The 21,762-nt window shown below is 33.9% G+C and overlaps 1 protein-coding gene across 5 annotated transcripts in view; it reads left to right on the top strand.

Moving 5' to 3' along the window:
* Positions 1–2,913: 2,913 nt before the first annotated feature.
* Positions 2,914–21,762, top strand: part of LOC116339922 — a 65,461-nt gene continuing 46,612 nt past the window's right edge. Inside the window, exons 1-3 of one of the 5 annotated variants that reach the window (XM_031766028.1) lie at positions 2,914–3,160; positions 3,244–3,320; positions 3,399–3,628. The gene's annotated coding sequence lies outside the window, so the exon portion shown is untranslated. Of the gene's footprint in view, positions 3,629–21,762 lie in introns of all 5 variants that reach the window. The other 4 variants (XM_031766029.1, XM_031766025.1, XM_031766026.1 and 1 more) reach the window with 4 other exon arrangements.

Raw genomic sequence — 21,762 nt, 5'->3', positions numbered from 1 at the left:
CATCAGTGTTCACGATGTGACAGTATCGACGGCAATGAGTGAACACTCAAATGAAAAGAATTCGTTCTCATTACAACTTTACAAATACTAAAATATTCATTCATCAGTCAAACCGAAGACGGCCGAAAGAGTGGCAGAGAAGGAGAGAGTAGACTGTAATTATATACGTTAAAAATCGATATGCGAAAACGTGCACGTTTAAATTAACATTGGTGCTGCACCGATTACATGAACAACGCCATCAATGACAAACACAAAAAATAACCGAAGAACTCGTTCCCAATTTATGGTAGTCAAAAAATCTGTAAACTTTATTATCATTAAAATTTAATATTTTCATATCAGATACGCTTCTTTTTTGTTTAATGGAATTAAACCGGAAACTTCTACAACGAACGACTACTGAATTTCTAAGGAATTTTTTTCTGTATGTATGTGAGTTTCTCGTGTAGCCATCTTGTGTGCCACAACTTTTCAATTATTATATCAAGTTTTTTTTTTGAGAAACGAAGAATAAAGAGAACAAAAGATATACATATTTTTTAATCCTTCAAAAAAATACGTTCAGTAATACAATATATTCGATGATTTTACACATGGAAAAATATAAAAATGAAATTCAATTCATTATTGAGAGGCGAAGAGAGTAAAATTGAAGCCGATATTGCTATCAAATTCAATTGAATCGGATTTTATGTAAACAAAATGATTAATCCACCAAAAATAATTACCCAAACTGAATTAAATGAACCGATTACACACTTTGGTTTGATAATGGAGATGATCGAAAAACGATGCGGTAAAAAAGTACCTTCCGACTGACGGAAATATCATAATTTAACAATAAAATAGATGAAACACGTTTCAAACAGAATACCAAACAAACCATCCCAAACCAAAGCATCCATACAATAGCAATTGGGATTCAGACCTTCTTGAAAATTTCCGAATATAAAAAAATATTAAAATCTATAAGTTTTCATTCTTCGAAATTATCATCCTGTAATGTAATGTAAGCTGTAAATCTCGTTGCTTCGCACATTTGAAAATAGTCTTCATTAATTCCCGTACGCAGTTTACATTGTTCACATATTTACGTAAATATAGTAAAAAAAAACTAATTGTGCCTAAACGATTATTGACATGATTATAATACTTCTGCTGGGAAGGCAAAAAAAAATCCTGTACAATGAATTTAAAAAAATTATTAAAAATGAAAAATAAAAAAGAATGATTCGGCTCGATGATTTTTAATTTGATTTGCGCTTTTTCGTTTCGTTCGGTGAATGAAAAAAAGAAATATTAAATTACCATGGCAAAAAATGGGGCATACCGTCAAAAGACAACAAGCAGGCAATCTGTGCACTGCCCGATATACGCTGATGTGCATATGGATGTGGTTGCTTCGATCCCAAAATGTGTAGCATCGTTATGAAGATAGAATGGAATGCAGCACAAAGATCATGAAGAACCCAAAAAAATCGGTGCTAATAAAAAATAGCAATGCGACGAGATGCGAGGACGATGACGACGACCGAATGAAAAAAAAGAATGAATGGTTTCGGGGAACATGTTCATTTTAAGTTGCATGTGATTCTTCTGTTTGGCACTCAGAATGTCTTCACCATCATGATGATATATAAAACTCTTTTATTCGTGCCATTTGAACTTTTTTTCGTAGTTGCCAAGACGAATAATTTCTGATGCGATCAAAGGCACATTTTTCAGTGTGTCTATAGATACATATATAAACAATATATATCGCCTATTCAGTGTGCATGCTCTTACTTCTTGCGCCCATTTCATCCATCTCTTTCGTTCGTTTGGTCCGCATCATTTGTTCGTTTCTTCAAAATCTCTGAAACTTTGTCTGCAAGTGCTGCAAAATATTTTCAACCAATTTACGTATAATTTTTTTTTTTTCGTTGTGAAGAAAGAGATGCACAGTGGCCGTAATGCATTTCAACTGGCACTGTATCAGCAGCAGCAACAGCAGCAGTTCAAGATGCAGTACATGCAGAAAAAGAGGCAATGATGAAATGCGAAGATCAACAGCAGCTAAAAATGATAAACAACGAGTGAACGAGTGAAGAGAAAAAAGTCGACAAAAAGAAAGGAGAAGATGAATGAGAAAAAATAAACTAAAACAACAACGATACACAACGCATGGCACTCAGTTTGTGTGTGAGCGCACGCTCTCGGTCGCATGATCGAAACGATGAAATGAGAAAATAAAAATTGAAACAAAATGTATTGAATCAGCCGACAACTTCTCTCTCTAGTGAAGCAACAACAATGCTAACTATTCATGAACTTTGATGCTGCTGCTGCTGATACAATTCGCAGCGTTTTTGGCTTTAATATCTTCGTCTTGTTTCGAAAAAAAAATTATTCGTCCGAACTGGACCAAAAGAGAAAGGAAAAGATACAATAATTTCGTTGTGTCAAAAAGAAGGCAATCTGTATGTATACAAAACGTCATTCAATTGTTTGTATTGTTTGAACTTGTGATATTTTTTTGCGTTAGTGCATTACAACTAGTGAATCGTGTTCAATGTGCATCGATTTAGATCCTGCAGTTGTCCCATAAGTCAATCGGTAAAACTATCTTTGCAAAAAGCGAAATAAAATTGTATTTCGTTGAACGATGTTGGAAGATCCAACAAAATGTTTAAATGAACTTAAAGCATATACACCTTGTGAACTACCGGACAACAAACGATGGATGATGAGACTTGCATATACCAACAAGTTGCCTTCATTACGATCATCCGTATGCATCAAGTAACAAACAATACATTGGCACGTATTCGAAGCGGTATGCGTCCCGTCGACTCACAGCGACGACCGCGTGAGCATAACAGCACATACACACAACCTTTACCAATACAAAATCATTTGGTATTGTTGCTCACGACGTCAGTCTGTTACCGGCATTCGTTGTGTTCACAGAGTAAGAGACATTCGCTCACCAACATTTTCTGTGGCAGCATTCCACATTTACGTAGAAAGTCACAACGTGTGTATTTTATACGCATTTGACAGTTAAATCGGTGTGATTTCATATTTTCAATCAAAAGTTCGGTGGTTTATAAATAAAATTGTTTATTTTATTCGTTTGACGTCGTTGTCAAACGGTTCCAACCATTCTGATACAAAAGTGAATAAATGAAGATGAAAAAAATACGATAAATACCTGATTTTTTTTAAAAGTCGATTATTTATGGTGAAATCGTGAAAGAGAACAAATGAAATTGATTGAAAATGCGGGCAAGTTATTGACTGTAAATTCACGATTCGTATTCCACGAAAAAGAATGAGTATGCAGTGAAAATTTATTAACCGCCAATCGAATTGAACATGAAATATACGTTAAATTCTTAATAAAATAATTACAGTGCATGTGTTTGTGGAAAAATATCAAAGAGACAAACAGAGAGAGGAGAGAGAGAGAGAGCGGGAGTTCATAGTGCAACAAACTACAAGCGAATAAATTGTGACATTTTTATAAATTATTAAATTCAACCTCTCTTTAATCAGCTTTTAACATACATATTTTCAAAGAGTTTATTTTCGGCAACAAACATTATTGGCTCCTATTAATCAGACGAAATAGCATAGCTTGCGGGTGAGTGTCATCAAAAAACATTAGTTTTTTAAAATAGATTTTTCAAAACAATTTTACGCATAAATATAAAAACGATAGATTGTTGCCTTGATGTTGAGTTTTTTTTATCGCAATCGGAATGATTCACGCTCTTGCATGCTTTTTCCCTCAAATTTCAAATATATCACAATGTTTTATATCACATTTTTGTTGTTGTTGTCAGCCACTAGTAACCAAATAAAATATAATATGATAAAATACCAAAAACCAAAATCAACTGACTGTGTAAATAAAGGGAATGGTTTCCTCGGGTATCGATAGCCGAATGTATTATTTTAATGCGGACAACATGTGTGTGTTACATGTATAATGTTGTGTTTTTTTATTATTATTTTCGTTTCATTTTTGGCGTCTCTCGTTTGGTATTTCATGAACATTTTTCGTTTTACATTTTATTTTAATGTAACAATCTCTCATTCTACGGTGGCCGTCGTGTTGTTTTCTCTGTGTGTGCATGATATAGAGAGAGAATCTGAGAGAGTTATGTGAATGGTTAAACTAAACCGGTTCTACGAATCAAAATCTCGTGTGTAGTTCAGTTGTAGTTGGAAACCATACGAAACCAATCAGTTTCCAATCCTCGTTTACCGATTTCAAATTGGTTCAAAGTATTGGCTGTTTTTCGTGCAATAGCTTTGACGGCATTGGACTGCAACATTATCAGTTTTTGTTGAACATGTGTGCGCGTTTTGAACCCGTGTGTGCATGTGAAACAATTTTTTCTTTTGCTATTTTTTTTGTATACAATTTTGTAATGCGTGTGATGATTTTCTGTTCGTGAAATCAGATGCCCACATTTTCAAAATGAATCATTAAATCGTCAATGTTTCTCTTTATTTTCTCTCTCATTTTAAATTTGGTATGTTACGCTTCAACGGAACATTTAGTTGATTTTGGCAGAAACCAAAGAAGAAAAAAAACAACATAAAATACATGTATATGCACACATTACATTTTGTTTTTCTGTAAATCTATGCTCGGTTTTAAACGCCTATAGCATAGCTTCATGCATGGTGAAAATTGAGAGAAAATCTGTTCGTATGAAATTTCATGTTTTCATTCATTTTATTGCAGCCGCTTCGTTGCCAATATCTTCGCCTTCGTTAATCATGTTGTGTTGTTTCTTGATTTCTGAAGTGTTTTATTTCATTTTTCTTTGGCCATACCTGAGCCATAGCATCCGTTACGATCGTATGTGATTTTAATTTATTCGATTGAAAGAGACCTGTTATCGAACGATTATCATTTGTGCCTTTGCGCAAACACAAACACATTGAAATAAGTAAACTGGTACTATAACGACAACGACGACGACATACCATCGGTTTTTTTTTGTTTGTTACTTTAGTTCCGATGAATAGAGACGAGCATTGCTTATCATTTGACCAATGTCTAAGTGCCGTTGTGAAATTGTATTTTTCATCGGTATATCGCTGAGATACCGTGTGCCAGCCATGGTGGGGTATTGGCTCAGGTGCATACATTTATTATGTCTGAATAAAAAAAGGCAGAAATAAGATTAAAAAAAAAACGAAGAATAAATATGCGTTCGATTTGTAATGCTTACCAATACGGTTTATTGATAAACTGTTAAAGAAATATTTGTGTGTTCTGTCGCATCGGTTAGATTATAATGCGCATTATTTCTCTCTTGGAATCGATACAACCGACGGCCTTTCAATCACAAACGATTTACTTTATCTCTGACCGAAGCGCCCTAAAGCATTTGATACATATGTGTATAATAATGAAAGTCGTTTCCTTAACTGTATCACATACTGTAAACAACATTGCACTGTTACTTCTTTTCATTGCTCGACAAACGAAGGAACTTGGCGAATCCACAGTTTTGAAATGCTAGCGTGAAAGAAATGAAAATAGTGTGTGTTTAGGTTCATGCGTATAAACAGTACAAGTTCGTAATCACAACATTTTTTTCTTCTTTTATTTAGCTCTATTGAAACGGATGATAGTTGCGCTTTACGTGCTTTTTTTTCTTCTACGCTCAGAGAAAGTCACTCATATGGTGTGTGGCTACTTTTTTTTCTTCATTTCGTACACGATATTTTCTTTTTTTTTGTTCACTTTATTCTTTGATGGTTATGGAGGCCAGTTGTTTTAGATTGCAAGTCGCCATAACTCGAATTGTATCATCTCTTTTACACATTCGTTTACAAATATTATGTCGTTCGTTCGGTTTCATTTCTTTCTCTCTGTCTGATTTTTACGATGTTTATTCGATTTTTCGCTGTTGTTTTGCAACAACGAAAAAAACACGTACACACATATTTAGTCTACAGTTGTGCATGAAAAAAATGTTTGTTTACAGATATCGCTTTCTTCGTTGCAACAAAGAATCATTTATGAATATTGACCCTTATCCTCGACGCAAACATGTGTAGCCAAACAGAAATTTTATTGAAAGAAGAATATTTGTTCCATTTATGTATGTGCGATGCGTGAGTGAAATTGACCGGTATTAATTTGGTGGGCGTTTAACCAAATTGTTTTGTTGTCATCCTCATTTAATACACATTCATTTAAATTGTAATCTCATTTTGGATTTGTATCGTGAGAATTTAACGACAGCGAAAGCGACAAACCTTATTGATTTGGGTGTGTGTGTCATGCCAATTGTCATGTATTTTCCGCCAACATTTTTCGAATTTCTTTTGTTGGTTTGTACTTTTGAAAAGTCGTTAAAAACTAAAACAAGGCCATGAAAATAAAATGAGACATCATTGACACTTTGTAGCAAATGTGCTGAAGATTTTGTTGTTTTAGTTTTATTCGATAGGTTTTCGAGGTATATTTTACTCCATTAACAGTTTTTGACCGTTCTCACATAAAAAATGCATAACCAAAAAGTGTGTGCATTGTTTTAGCCATAAATACTTTTAGTGACAGGTCATGGCGTGTAAATCATAAAACTCACCGTGCATTTGAAAACTTTTTGCGTTGAAAAACAGTGTGCTTGACCAAATCATTTATTGCTTATTCATGTTCGATCCACTTTCAATTGTGAACTAATTTTATTTTATTCACAGATAAATTTCATGCTGATTGTCACACATTTATCACTTCCAAGTGTGTGCCTCTAAATGTGTGTACGTGATTCTCTAATTTCAGCTAATTTATTTATCGATTTGGTTAAATGTGTATGTGTCATCACTAACCATCGACAAAAATCGTTTGGTCTCTCGTGATTTTTACCCAATAGAAACTATTCGGTCATGATAAATAACATACGAATCTTCATTAAATTTGCATTTTCAAAGTGAAAATGTCTGTGTTATTGTTCGAATTTGTCAAAAGCGCTTACGATACATAACAAATGACAAATCGATTTTCTAGCATAATCTGAGTTTCTCTATATCTGTCTCTCTCTTTCTCCGTCTATATTTGGATATGTCTTTCTTTCCCTTGCTTTTAATCATAGAAAATCTTAATCGTTAGTTCGTCACAAAAGCCGTTGAATTACTCGATCCAAAATTGGATATTTATTGAATGCAATACAAAATCAGAGCAATTTCCATTTGAAAAAAAAAAAGAAGAAAAAAAATTCCATTTCAAAAAGAAAGCTTAAAAAAATGCTTGGCTAAACCAAACAATTGCCTGAAAAGCGAAATCTTAGGTAGCGACAGAGATTGTGCAAAATGTCATGGTAAAATGTAACCAAAAAAACGACACACCGCTAAATTCCACACCAAATAAAATACATTCATCCGGCGGAAAGAATTAACGACTGAATCACGAACTGAACAATTCTCAACAAGTGTAACAATGGATCAACGACGAAAAAAGAAGTGCTAAATTTAATCAGAATCCATGTATCAATAAAATGACGATGGGTAATTTATTATTTTTTTTATCACTTTATCGAGAAAAGCACCAAGGGAGTAAATACCTTAAAAAATTTACAAATACGCACACACTCAAAACTTGGCACTCAAAAACAACAAGAAAAATGGCAATATTATTCAATTTCGTTGAAAATTGTGAACAAGCGATTTTCGGTTGATAAATTTGCAGAAATTCGAATATCTCTTTTTCGCGTTTATTTATTTTTTTTTTTCGTTTTCGATACTCTACCGTGCACACTTTTAATCATATATGCAAATGCATTTCAAGCAAAGTTGAGTGATGATGATGATAAAGTTGCTATGGTGTCTACCAGTCTATGTATTTCGGATGGATATCCATCCGAGATATTTTAGAATATCTGGATATTCAACGCAACTGCACAGCGCCAGAGCTGTGTGCGTCGCAAATAGAATCTACGGTATGTCGCGACGTATATGTGTATCAAGTGTCGCACGTACACAGTCACACTGTGTCTGTGTTTTACGTGTAGCGACATACCGTAGATTATATGTGCGACGCACACAGCTCTGGCTCTGTGCAGTTGCGTTAAATATCCAGATATTCTAAAATATCTCGGATGGATATCCATCCGAAATACATAGACTGGTGTCTACTTGAATAAGCAAACCAAACTGATCATATCCGACAGATGCTCATATATGCATTACACAATGTGCGTTCCCAGCTTGACGGTATAATGCCATAAACACACTATGAAAGTGATATGCGATACGTTTTTTTTCGGCTTTTCAGACGACGTCGCCATCACTCTTCAAATCTGTTTTTTTTTTTCGAGTGTTTTAAATTGAAATATTTCAAACGAGAACAAGGAGAGAAGCACGAAAAAAAACCAGAACAGATTATTTATGCATTGAAAGAATGGGGTAATATAATAGCTTCGAATAATAGTGGATGAAATATATATAATATTTAAGAAGAGTTTTACATAGAGTAAATGATATATGCTATTTATAGTGAAATTGATACGATATGTCACTATTCACTGAAAAAGAACTATTATAACATTGAATCAATATAGCTCAAACACGCTATATTCGTCATATGTGACTTTATTCGAAGAAGAAACAATTATGTAAGTTTCGTAAGAAAGCAAAAAGAAAGTGATAATAACTAACCAATTTTCTAAATAATAAATCGATTTGAGTAAAAAAAACTCTATCGAGTTCTTGTTAAATTCACACCGAACAGATACGTAAATTGTAGTCTTTCAACTGACAGCCCTAAAATTAAACTTTAAATACATTTTCACTCGTGGCAATTTTCGTAGAATTATTACAGAAGGCGAAGAAGTGATTTGCATTAAAATGGATTCGATTTTATTACGAAATGCATTGAAAAGGTAATAAAATCCTTGTACCTTTTACTGAAGAATTGGGTCATTTCACAACAAATTATCCAGCTGAAAGGTATCCACTGTCGTTTGTGGTACGATCGACACACTGTATCTTGCATAGTAACGTATGCACAGGCATATGTGATTTAATCACATGCAGCAGCAATGGAAGTGCAAAGAGACGGATCGGCACAAGTCCAAAATATCGAAATCGACATGTTCGAAATATGTGAATAAGGAACCAAATTGGATATTGAATTTCAATGAGAATGTATCAATGTTGCATTAGTCCGTGCATTGTTTGTTTACTTTTAAACTGGCAAACAAGTTCTACTCTAAGCCTCAAATGAAAATAAAACAATTCATCTTCCATTTTATTATTATTATTATTATTTATTGATTTTTGAGTCTACTTTGATAAGCCGACTATGTAGTTTACAATATTAGTTACAGTTTTTATAGAGTTTGATTGTATTGTGTAGGTATTTAATATAATTTAAATTTGACTAGTATAATTTTAATTTAATTTTTTTTTTTTTTTTTTTTTTCAATGAGTAAATTAAATAATTCGATAAATAAATAAATATATAGTTTCAATAAAAAGATAGATAGATTTAGAATAGATTATTTTCTAGTAGTCTTGTATCACATACGTTGCATTAAATTTAAGAAATTTGTCAAATATATTTCGGTTGTATTTATTGGTAAATTGAATTAAATAGTTAGATTCTAGATATTGTTTGTTTATAGGCACAATGAACCAAAAACTGAGTCCGACAGTCTTGTAACTTTACTCCTAAATGATGATCGATCTAGTGTTACGTCTATAAATAGTGCTGTTAAATTGAAAAGTCTACAAGATGTTCTAAATGGCGAATTGTTTGTGCAATCTAATCTGCAAAAGTCTAGTTTAATGAATTCAGGACTTCTCGTAAAATAGTTGTATTCATTTGAATTCATTTGAAAGGTTTATATCGTAAAACTATGATGTTGAACTAAACAAACTCAATAGATGCGCATTGCTTACAATAAAACACGAGTGAAAAACAAAAAAAAATCGAATAATGAAGAAATGTCCAATAAACAAACACATTGAAATGAATAAACAATTCGACAAGAGTGGAAAAAAGAACGTAGAAAATCAGAAAAAAAAATAAAAGGAATGGATAGATACATGCATCAGTTTTGTATACAATCTCCTTACAATGCAAACTCGGTGCAATGGTTCACAGACGAATGGAGCAACGTCATAAAGTGAATTGTTTTTGAAAACGAAGAAAATAAATAAATAAAAGGAGAGGGCGAAAGAGAGATAGAAACCCAACGAACGTACAAACGCATAATAATAATAATAATGTGTATAACCGAATAGACGAAAGAACGCACAAGAGAGAAGTAAAATCAATACTAAAATTTATATTGGGCTTTGCTATTTATTGAAACTCACTGGAAAATACCTTTTTTTCAAAATGACTTCCCGGGCGACCGAATGAAGATAAAAGGAAAGATCTTTTCAAAACTCATAGTGACACCAGAGTTTCTCTGCCATAAGATCAATGATTTATATTACGACCTCACAACTACAACGACAGATACAGACGATTGGTTCACAAAGCAGCATTCATAATAATTTTTTTGTTTCGTTATTTTTCCACTTCAATTTTGTGTCGTTCAATTGAATTGTCACATTTTGCACTAAACTAATTGAAAGTGGCTCGATGAATGTAATGATAAATGCTTTGGTTCTATTGAAAATTTTGCAGCTGACAATCAAATTAAGTGAGTGTGTCTATGTCCTGGACACATTCGTTTATTTCAGTGATTATTTACTTTGATGACAATTTTACCCATTTCGTACGGAGAATTATAAAATAATGATGGTTGACTTGCTGTCGGACATATTTTCGTAAAATCTCACAGCTCATGAATGAACAATGGAACAATGTCAAAGAACTTACAAGAGTTGAGTTTACAGCATTGATCGATTGATTTTACATACACTTCGAGAGTGTTAGAACAATTCTGTTCAAAAGTAATTTTGCTGAATAAATCATTAGCCGAATTGGGGACGGGTAATTTAACTTTTACTCACATCAAATGCATGGTGGAAACTAGCTACTATAAATAGCTCAGTGACCGGGCTTAATTTTATAAATTGGTTGTAAGTTATAACCCTGTGGAGAAACATAGAACATTTTGAAAATGTTAACTGAATTGTTTGTAAAATGTGACAATAAATGGAATTTAGAAAGATGCGAATGGATCCGTCGGTAAATTTGGTTGAAGTCAAGCGAGAATCATTAAATTCAATTATAGGTATGTACCTGAATTGGATATATGCTAAACTCGTTTTTTACCAGAGATAAAACGTAGAACGGTTCTGCTTGTTGGCTCAATGAAAGAATGTGATGAGAATATGTTGAATTTTGTTGAATATTCCAACATCAGTTGCAATTTTCAGCAAATGCATATTTCAGAAATTCTGAATCAGAATGTATGGATTTGAAGTTCAAATTTTGAACACAGCACACAGGCATTTTATGCGAACTACATTAGATTTTCGAAATGTATTCTGTAAAATGTTTGGCATTTAGTTAATTAAATCAACGATAAATACCACATTTATGATTTCATGTTATTCTGTATAAATTCCAGACAATGAATTTAATAAAGAAGTTTCTGTAATTAATGACACTAACATGGTCAGGTACTACCAGAGACTGTTTCTCAGTGCTCCTCGTCACATATATTGCTATGAGAAACAGTCTCTGGGTATTACATCAAAAATAGTTGTACCATGTGGGTAAAAGGGAGAGAGCGATAAAACATTGAATAGACAATTTCTGTGAAGTGAATTTGCATATTTTGCTACGCGAATATTTAATTTTAAATACCAGGTGATCAAAATCGTTGAACAAATTAAAGTTTTAAAATATCAAGCATTTGCTTCGACTTCGAGGTTCAAGGTTTTGTATGCCATTCCGATTCAAAAAACTAATAACAACGTAAAAAAGTCCATGCATTACATCATGGCATTTCTGACCATTTCAAAACGGAAATGCATTCCATTGACGTTGCATTTGCATTTGACCAAATCATACGGCGGCACCTTAGCAACAAATTGACGATGGTTTTACCATTTTGATTGCTCATTTCTTGAGAACTTGTCATACATTACATTGTAAATCTGCGCCAGCTATTTTATACTTTTTATCTTGCTTGATTTTCATTTCAAAACACGTAATTTTGAGATGGTGTGTGTGCGTATGCGTTTGTATCTCTGCTTTTTTCGCATTTATTGCTTGGTTATATTGACTTATGAGTGTGCCATTGTACGTAACTACGATGCAACATTGACATTGAAGCAATGTATCTTTATTAACCACCAAAGAAAACATCACATCTTGCATTTTAATGTTGCGCACACTCACTCACTAACTAACTCAAAACACAAATACACACAACAAATGCAAAGCACTCTTGGATTTTTGCGATAAAATTCAATTAATTTTATTATAGAATACCATCTGCAAGTGTGTACTTAAAAATTTTCGATTGCCGTAATCAGTATGATGTCGTCTAGTACAAATGGCACTACTGTTTGGTGTGTGCCGTACAGCAGCGAAATTATGTGCGCAGAGCGAGAAAAGTACAGAGAGATAGGGAGAAAGAATAAAAAAAAAGTATGTAAATGTAAAGTGAAATAAAATGCGCTGGTTCATTACACACAATGAGTCTCGCTTGTCTCATTTGAATGGCAATTTTTTATGCAAATTCTATGATTGTTGCAATTTTTGTATCGTGCAGAATAGTTCTGCAAGCACCAGCAGCAATAACAGCAATTCTATGCGCCAACTACTGTCGAATGCATTCTGAATGCGATGAATGACGTACGCTCGTTTCCTCACACTTTTCATCAGAATCATACATACAATATATTTATTACGGCAGTCAATGGCGGCCAATTTTTTTCAACGAATTACACATACCATATTGTATATATGCATTTTAAATGCGCGAAAAAAGAAATGACATGCTCATAAAAACCAGACGGAAATTGTAAATTTATGAATAAAAATCTTAATCTCGGGCATGCATCAAATTGAAACGTTTATTCGCTTTTCACTCAACTACCATCTTATAATAGTACACACCAATTCGTGTACAAAGCGAATAAACGATTAGCAATGAAGTGAGCAGAGAAAATGAAGAGAGCGGGGGAGAGGGAGAGAGAGAAAGAGCGAGCGAATACCCGACGGATACGAATAAATGCGACACATAGCTGTTGTTTTATGGCATCACTTAACTAATGATCTCAATCATGAAACAGTTGTTTAATGTAAATAATTATACGTTCGGTAGATGTGTGATTGTGTGTGATGTTTTAATCACTCTCAGTAGTTTACATACGCATATATCCATCATTGATTTTGACATTCTAACCTTTTTCAAAGCCAAACTACCGTTATCATTTCTCCCATTTAATGAATGCTATTCTCTATACATTCGCTGCCGTCCCAGAAATTTGTACACCGACTGAAAATCATCATCATCAGCAGCAGCAGCCCAATTATCTGTGTTGGAAATTGACAACATTCAAGCGATAAATGATACGCCTTTTCTCCATCAAAACAAAATGAAGCAAGTTTCTTCGCTTTAAAAAGTAACTTTGATGCTTTTGTTGAATTTTATTTAAAACTTTTTGTGGGACGATTGTATCACATTATCTTATGCAAACACCCAAGTCACCCAATGCTATAGAATGATGTTGTGTGGCGCCAGTGCATTATAAACTTTCGAAATAATGACTAAAATTGTTTATATAGACTGTTCAACGTGACCGCAACGAATGTTCCCATTGAATCGATTTTGTTGTTATTCTTTTGTTTGTGTTTGATTTTCGAAAAGACAAAAGGCTTTAGAACATCAAAATGGCTTGGCTATTTTCTCTAAGTCGGCAAATCGGTGAGCGAAAAATGAAATTCCAGCAAAACGATTTAGAATTCATGCAATGCTTGAAACGGCCTAAGCAAAGAATAAGTGAACGGCAGCGCATTGGCGAATTTCATATGGATTTTGAAATGTATGCTTAGGTGTGCTGCAATCAATTTTAAAAGTCAACGGACTCACCTAGAGCCATGATTACGATGATTTATTTGTTCGAGAGTAAAATACACATCAATTTTCGGAATAGAACAAATAAATTACGATAGAAAATTGCATTCGAGGTGCACAGTTCATTGCACACGATCTCTGCAATATATTACTACACATTGTTATTGGTTCGTGTTGGATACCTTTTTTTCGCTCATGAATTTCAATACAATTATTTATAATAAGTTTCGTCCTCCGTCGTTTTTTTTGTTGTTGTTGTTGCTCGTACGACGGTTCTTTCTTCTTTTGTTGTCTGCTTTGTGTGAAGTTCTTTCTCTATCTCTGAATGCACGAGAATTATCTCAAGATAAGTCATAAGTCTTGATGGTATTTTCTTTTCCATCTTGGAAATTCTGCCAATTGACCAACTGGCAGCTGAAACGTGCATTCTAACCGACGCTAGGATTAAAAGTCATTTCCACTTTTGTAGACTTTATGTCCACTTTTTACTTCGCATCCATCAATTTGAACTTTACTCAAATCACAAAATAATTTCTACTTCTCGAAGTGAGTTTCGTGTTTTTTTATTGCTGGTTTTGCGGCCATTTTTTCCATTCATTCCAAATGATAAATGATGATAGAATTGTTGAAACAATAAAACAAGCACATTTTCAATTGTTTTGTGCAAATTTGGCATTTCACCAGAATTTCGCATTCAATTCATAAAGTCGAGAGAAATTCGAATGCCAAATAATAAATGATTTTCGTTGGTTGCAGGCTGCAACCACTCACACAAAACACACGTATGCATGTTGAGCAACACAATTGTGTTTTTCGTGAAAATTTATGTGAAAAATGATTTATTCTGGTGAAACAACTTATCAATGTCATGAAACAGTTACAATTCACTGTCTATTTGTTTTGCTCGATTCTAGTTTGAGATTTGTGTTTTTTCTATTTAATGGAGCAACACGAACCAGAAGCTCATACTGCAGAAGCATTATTTTACTTTGTATAAATTGAGCTATTACTGCGGTAGATTGTGCAAGTTATGTTGGGTGTATCGAGTGAATTGACACAAAAGCCATCGTATCTGTATCGGTGATCAAAAATCATTAAGCATACGCTTCGAGTCACATCACATACTAAATGTACAAGGTTCAGTGCACAAAAGTTCAGCAGCGCAAAGCTTAAACAAAATGCTTCACATGGAAATTATGTCAAGCTATATCAAAATAATCTTCTCTATCTATTTCTGTTTTCTTTTCCTCCAAAACAATTGTGAAGAAAAAATTGGCGGAAATTATGGAAAAATTTCTCGTAGACAAACACCAAAAGCTTGACGACAATATATGAAATGCTTGTGAAACAAACATAGAAAAAAAGAACGTAACACGAGCAGAGTTTGCCCGAAAGCGCGATGAATGCTCAGTTTACTCCCGCAGTCATTTTGAGATAGTGAACAGCAAAAAAATGGCAACAATTTTATTCTGACTTGCATTCTTTCAGTCAATCCGGATAAATCAATGCAGTCAGTGATGGTGCAGTGCTACACGAAAAGCTGCTATTGACATAGTGTTTTTTACATTGAGTGATGTTGGATTGTTAAATTTGGCTGAAATCGAAGCAAAACACTAAAATTCAATTCTATACATACCGAATGAATGAATGCGATTCCACACGGTTACAAATTAATGTAAAATCAGTGTCAAACGACATTTGACATCTCTTCCCAGAATAACAAATGACTTTTCGTTTCAAATTTGTAACTGGGCTGGTATCTGTGTTACTTCATTTTTCAATTTTCGTTCACATATTTGTTTCTATTTGGCATTCCATTTAAATTCATTGTATTCGTATGGCTGCTTCAATGCAGTAACGAGACAAAAAAAAAACAAACTAAATTACTTAGGTTCAATCCGGTAAATTTTGATTTGACCGAGCAAATGTTTAGTCATAAAAAAACGATACCTTTGTTGGAAAGGCGATACAATTATTATTCAGTAATAAATCAATGGGTTTGTTTCGTTTTTTTTTTTATTCCTGTCGCTCTCAACTAATAGATTGAAGAAAAGAACATATAAAAGTCGAAAATATTTCAATGAACTAGCAAATCTTTTAAGTGAATGTAATAATATGAATTGAGTGGATCGATCACTCTCGCGCTCTAGTATGTTGAAAGTTGTTGTTTTTTTAAACATTATAAAATAGTAGAAGAGATTGTGAGAGAGACGTTAATAGTATGCTTAGACGGCCACTCATTCAATCAATTTGTTCACATGCTGTGTGTGCGTCGTGTAGGCTCCTCCAACAAAATTTATCGTCCATACATACAATTTATCACGATATTCTATCGCTCATTTTCGATTCGATTTTTTTTTTTTTCTATTTCTCTGGCTGGTTTCGTAACGCTTGACCATTTCATAAGAAGAAAAAAACGACTACAAGTGCGTGTGTGTGATCTATGAAGTTGCTACAAGATACGTTAACGACTTTACAAAATGCCGAAAAACAAATATAACACCACAACAAATGTTCATCGCACATTGAATTGGGCGTATAAAGGTAAAATTGTTCATTTTCGATTTAGGGAAAACAGTTTCATAGTTTGCCTGTGGTCCAAAGTTAAATGTTTTCAAATGTAACACACGAAAAGTTGACCGTTATCAACACACTACACAGATGATGATGACGATACCTTTTTCCCTCTTTTGATGCACTTTATGAGAACCTCATTTGTGTACCACTAAATAAAGTATGTACTTTAGACTAGGGTCTGACTTTCGGCCATTTGTTGCGATTATAACGTGGTCAACTATTTTCATATATTTTCAAATTAAACGAAAAACTTTAAATGAAAATTCGGTTGGATGACACAAAATGGCACCTTTCTCAACGATAAAAAGCGATAAAAAACCAAGTTTATGAATGAAATTATCATTTGAATAGATTTTGATACAAAAAAATATGAATATATTTTGTGCATTTATTTTTTGTTGAGTTGTTCAAGCCAGTTTTAGGATTGTCAGGCGGCGGGGGTAAGTTGAAAATTCTTTCGTCCAACTCGTTTATTGTGAGTGAAGGTTTTTATTTTCAAAAGTTGTTGAATAGTTGTCGGACAAAATATGTAGTCGAGAGAAAACCACATTGTCTGCTTTCGGTGATGAGCTGCTTTTTTCCATCAAAAGAAAAACTTTTAATATTCATACTTCCATGGAAGTCGCATAAAAAAACTTTATTGATTTTATATGACTAATAACACGAAGAAAAAACTATTGACATAGATTTTACAAAACCGTTTAAAACCGCCAGGTCTTCAAATAATTTATGATGCATTTAAACATCGATGGCAAGTATGATTTAACAATTGAAATTGAAATTTCTTTGATGATTGAATTCGTTGTATTTATTCTCGTCATTGAAACCATTTTCCATAATTTAGCTGCGGGCCGTGACGGCAGCCGTCCTCCTCTTGATTGTTCTTTGGAGTGTATTAAACCGTTTAGAGTGTCGGCTGGACGTTGGCATTCATAATTTGCCTTGGGTGTGTTTGCGATTGGAAAAGCATAACCACCAGCACAAGTAGACGCAGCAATCATTCATTTAAGCTCATTATCGAAATTATGAGTTTCATTATAAAATAGCTAATTTACTTTCGAAGCAAAGTATTTTCGTTTAAATTGCTTGTTTAACATTAAAATTATGTTTTTGCATTTGCCTTTCGTTTCAATTGGCTAAAGTGGTTTTTCGATGCATTCTCGCCTGGCGTTCGATTTGACGGTCTATGTCAAATCAATTCGCATTTGCTTATGCATAAGGCAAAAATTACAAATACAACGTTGAAATCAACAGGAACAACAAAAAGTGATTGTGATCAGAGAGTAGAATGCCTTGGTAGTGAAAAATGCTCATACAATCAGACACTCGGCGTGTTTTTGTTTCCTACCGTCGCTCCTGATTACTGGCATTTACATGAAAACTCAATTCCTTCGTGTGTTTTTTGCCCTGCCAATCGCTTGGTTTTCCTGTTCTTTATTCTCTCAGATTCGCTTTTGTTTGCATCTGCATTCTTCTTCGACAGTTTTTTCGTTGTTGCTCTCGTTTATTTTTTCGCTTCGAATTTTTGTTTTTATCAGCTGTACATTTAAGGGCAATCCATAAATAATTCATTTGAATGAGTATATCGACGATGTAAAAGTAAGAGTATGAAAAACCAAAGACGCACTGTTGACACTGTGTGTGTGTATGTGTTAACAATTGCAAAACTTGATAACAATATATGCTGCACGAATCGGGTGCAGACATTGCCATGGAATTCATTAAAATATATTTGCGCAAGCTCTCCTCCTATTTTCTTAGTTCTTGATGCATCAAGAGCGATTTTTGTTTCTCGCTCACCGCAATTCAGGGATCATCTCGATGCATGTCGTTGTGATTGCACAAAGGTCGTGCACTAGTATTCAGTGTTATTTTTTCTTTCTCGTCTTGCTCATTTTTTGCCCTGATGGAGTGTGCTGTTTCGGAAACTCGATATGCCAAACATTATTGACTGGATGGAAATGGATTCACAGCATCAAATGCGACTCTGTGGCAACACAACCATTTCAGGTTTTTCTGACATTTATGTATTGTCACTGGTGTGAGAGACACTTTATCTTCAGATTGAATCGGATGCAATTGACAACAAATGGATCGCTTGCACAGCTATTTTTGGATGCTTACATAAATCGATCCGCCCGCAACAACAAAGTACAAAATCAAGAAACCAAAAGTGGGAAATAATATCGAAAATCCAATTCAATACCAAAATAAATAAAAAACACAAAGTGAACATTACGTGAGCCGAATGCTTCGTTTTTTTTAAAGGCAAGATACGTAATGACTTGGCGAACTCTCAAGGCCGAAACAATTATTGGTAAATATATATTTTTCTAAACGACATTCGGTGCGAAAAAAAAAACGTTTGCATGGACCGAATACACGGAATCAATAAAATTAGCCTTATTAAATATGACGTGTGATTTTTGACGCAGTTATAGATATTTCAAACTGAAAATTAGGTGTCATACATTGTATTATAGCATTATTTACTTGTGGACAGTCCAAAACTTTTGTTCCGATTCATGATGCTCAATTCAATTGTCTGCAAACACAATATTTATTCTTGTTGAACAGAATAACAATGGCATTTCATTTTCTTTGGAAATTCTGTGTTTAGGCAGTGCAGTAGGAGAGATGGTTCACGTACGTAGTACGTGTACATGTGTGAGTGTGTGTAAGACAAGATAATAATCGTCTATTTCATTTTGTCCAGTCATCACCATAACAAATTGACGCATCACAAATCAGGTAGCAAATAATTGTTGTTTACTCCGTTCAAATGTTTGTACTACGTGGTATTTGCAACTGTATTCATTAGTAATGAGTTATAATGAGCATTTTAGATGATTGTTCGCTTCGGTTTGGTTTGGTTTGTTTCGGTTATCTTGAATTCCCACAAAAATTACACATAAAAGAATACAGATTCTGTGATTTCAAGCCTATTTATGCTGTTTCTTTATGTTTGTGCTCTCTGACTGAAAACCACTTTTGATTGAAACCGCCGAAACAAATTTCCTCGTATATGAATCTGATGAGCATGTAATCAAAGCTTGAAATGAAACACGTACACAGTTCTAATTTAATGGGTTTAAGTTTTTCATGAACACATGCAAACACACATGAAAATAATTTAAGAGAATGGCTAAGAAGTGAAGGAACAAAAAAAAAGGTAACAAACTAAAAATGGTTTGCTGTTGAATCAGTTCAACAGGTCGTATAATATGCTTGATCATTCTCATTGTTGCTGCTTAAGCCTGAACACTATTGCGGAAATTGAATCTTTTTTTTTCGCTTAGTGAATGTTAACCAAAGTCAACGATGAAATGAAAAAAAAAAACCACAAACGAGTAACGAGCCAACCAACAAAATCAAGAACATTTTCATAACAAATTGTAATCGTTTTCACTCATCGTTCTGTGTACATATTTTTTTTTATAACCATCTTATTTTCCCTATTCGACAGTTGCTAAGTTTTTTTTCCTGCTGCCAAATGAGTAGTTTAAACGAAGTAAATGCCGTATAAATAACATAATTATAATTTGCGCGCGAGAAAGAAATAAGAAAAAAAAAGAACAACAACACAATACGGAACCGTAAAAAAACGAAGCCACTAGAACTTGTTCCGTTTTCGGTTCTATGCATTCAGACAGCAAACAGCGGCAGTTGAAGTAAACACTTTTCATTGTTGGTTGCTCCAAATTGAAAATTCCAATTGATTGTTCTAGCGCTTGTTTTTGCGTGGCTGTTGTTTCACAATTCTTCTATGAATTTATAATCAGCCGCACAAAAACCGCAATACACGAACTCAATCTTTCACCGACATACACACGCGCGCTCTCACTCGCACATGCACCATCGCAATGATAAAGTTCTATGGGATTTATGCACATGCAATGAAAATGCGTTGAAATTTCTTCGTCTTCATATTACGATTTTCACATAATCTTCGGCAAATGAAATGGGTTAATATCTAAATAGCATGCTTAGGTATATTTATGTGCATCAATTTTGTGTATGCAAGTTATACATGTGTGCGTATTTGTGTGCTTGAGGTTTTGTGTTACGATCGATTGCATTTCCATTTGGTTTGCTCTTTCTTTCTCAATACGAGAGAGAATATATGCCAAATGCATTCGTAATCATCCAGTTTGCATGCATTTGTTACACAAACACACAGATCACGTTGAGTTTGCTATTTTAGATCGTATATGAAGGTGAAGCAATGTGCATATTGGCAAATTACCACACAGACACACACACACATGGATACAATTGCCGAAGAAGACGAGCTATCTGGCCCTATTACGAACATTTTACATTGTACACTGATTCTAATTGCGTGTAAACTCCGATATGAATCCAATTAATTTGAGCTGTGAGCGAGAGAAAGAGAGCAGTTTCTTTGCTATCATTGTATTGGACACTGGTTTCACTAAGTGCCACACTTGTGTTATGGATATATACATGTAACTTGCATCCGTTTGGTTATTAAACAATGTGCTTAACTAATAAAAGCCTGGAGATTAGATTTTGATTTGCGACTACAGTCTAATACAAATGAATCATACAATTTATCACCTCATGGCACCGATTTTCGATTTCGAGAGATAACACGCACCCATAATTACGTATAAATTATTTTGATGTCGAGCAAAATTTAGGTCAATTCCATTTGGTGTAAGGCTGTGAAATGTATTGTGTGTCATCGACACAAAATGCACATTAAATGGCTTGGTAATTTTCATGGAGACATTGTCAATGAAACTGCTCAAGTCAATTTTACCAGTTTATTTGCATTATGGATGGTTCAAACTGAAATGTAATTTCGGTGCACATTCCACAGCACATCACATTTCAATCCATCTCAAATATTCAAAACGATTCAACACATCTCAAATATGAAATGTAGATTAGCTAACTGCCATCACTGCTTCCGATTAATGTTAAATGCATTCACTGTTTGTTTGTGTGCAACAAATGTCGATGCAAATGTCATTATGTCGTGATAGATCAATTTCATAAAATTATCGACTATACATCGATTTACATTTTCAAGACTCAATGGTATATGTTTAAACGATTTGCGGTGACAACCATGAAGATGAATTGATACAAGTGTGCCGTTTAATAAATGTCGCCAGATCTTTTGATGGATTAAATGTATGCGCTCTACATTTTAACA

This window comes from Contarinia nasturtii, unplaced genomic scaffold (genome assembly GCF_009176525.2).
Source record: "Contarinia nasturtii isolate CC-2019 unplaced genomic scaffold, AAFC_CNas_1.1 Cnas_scaffold_533, whole genome shotgun sequence".
NCBI lineage: Eukaryota > Metazoa > Arthropoda > Insecta > Diptera > Cecidomyiidae > Contarinia > Contarinia nasturtii.
This window is presented reverse-complemented; position numbering and strand designations above follow the sequence as displayed.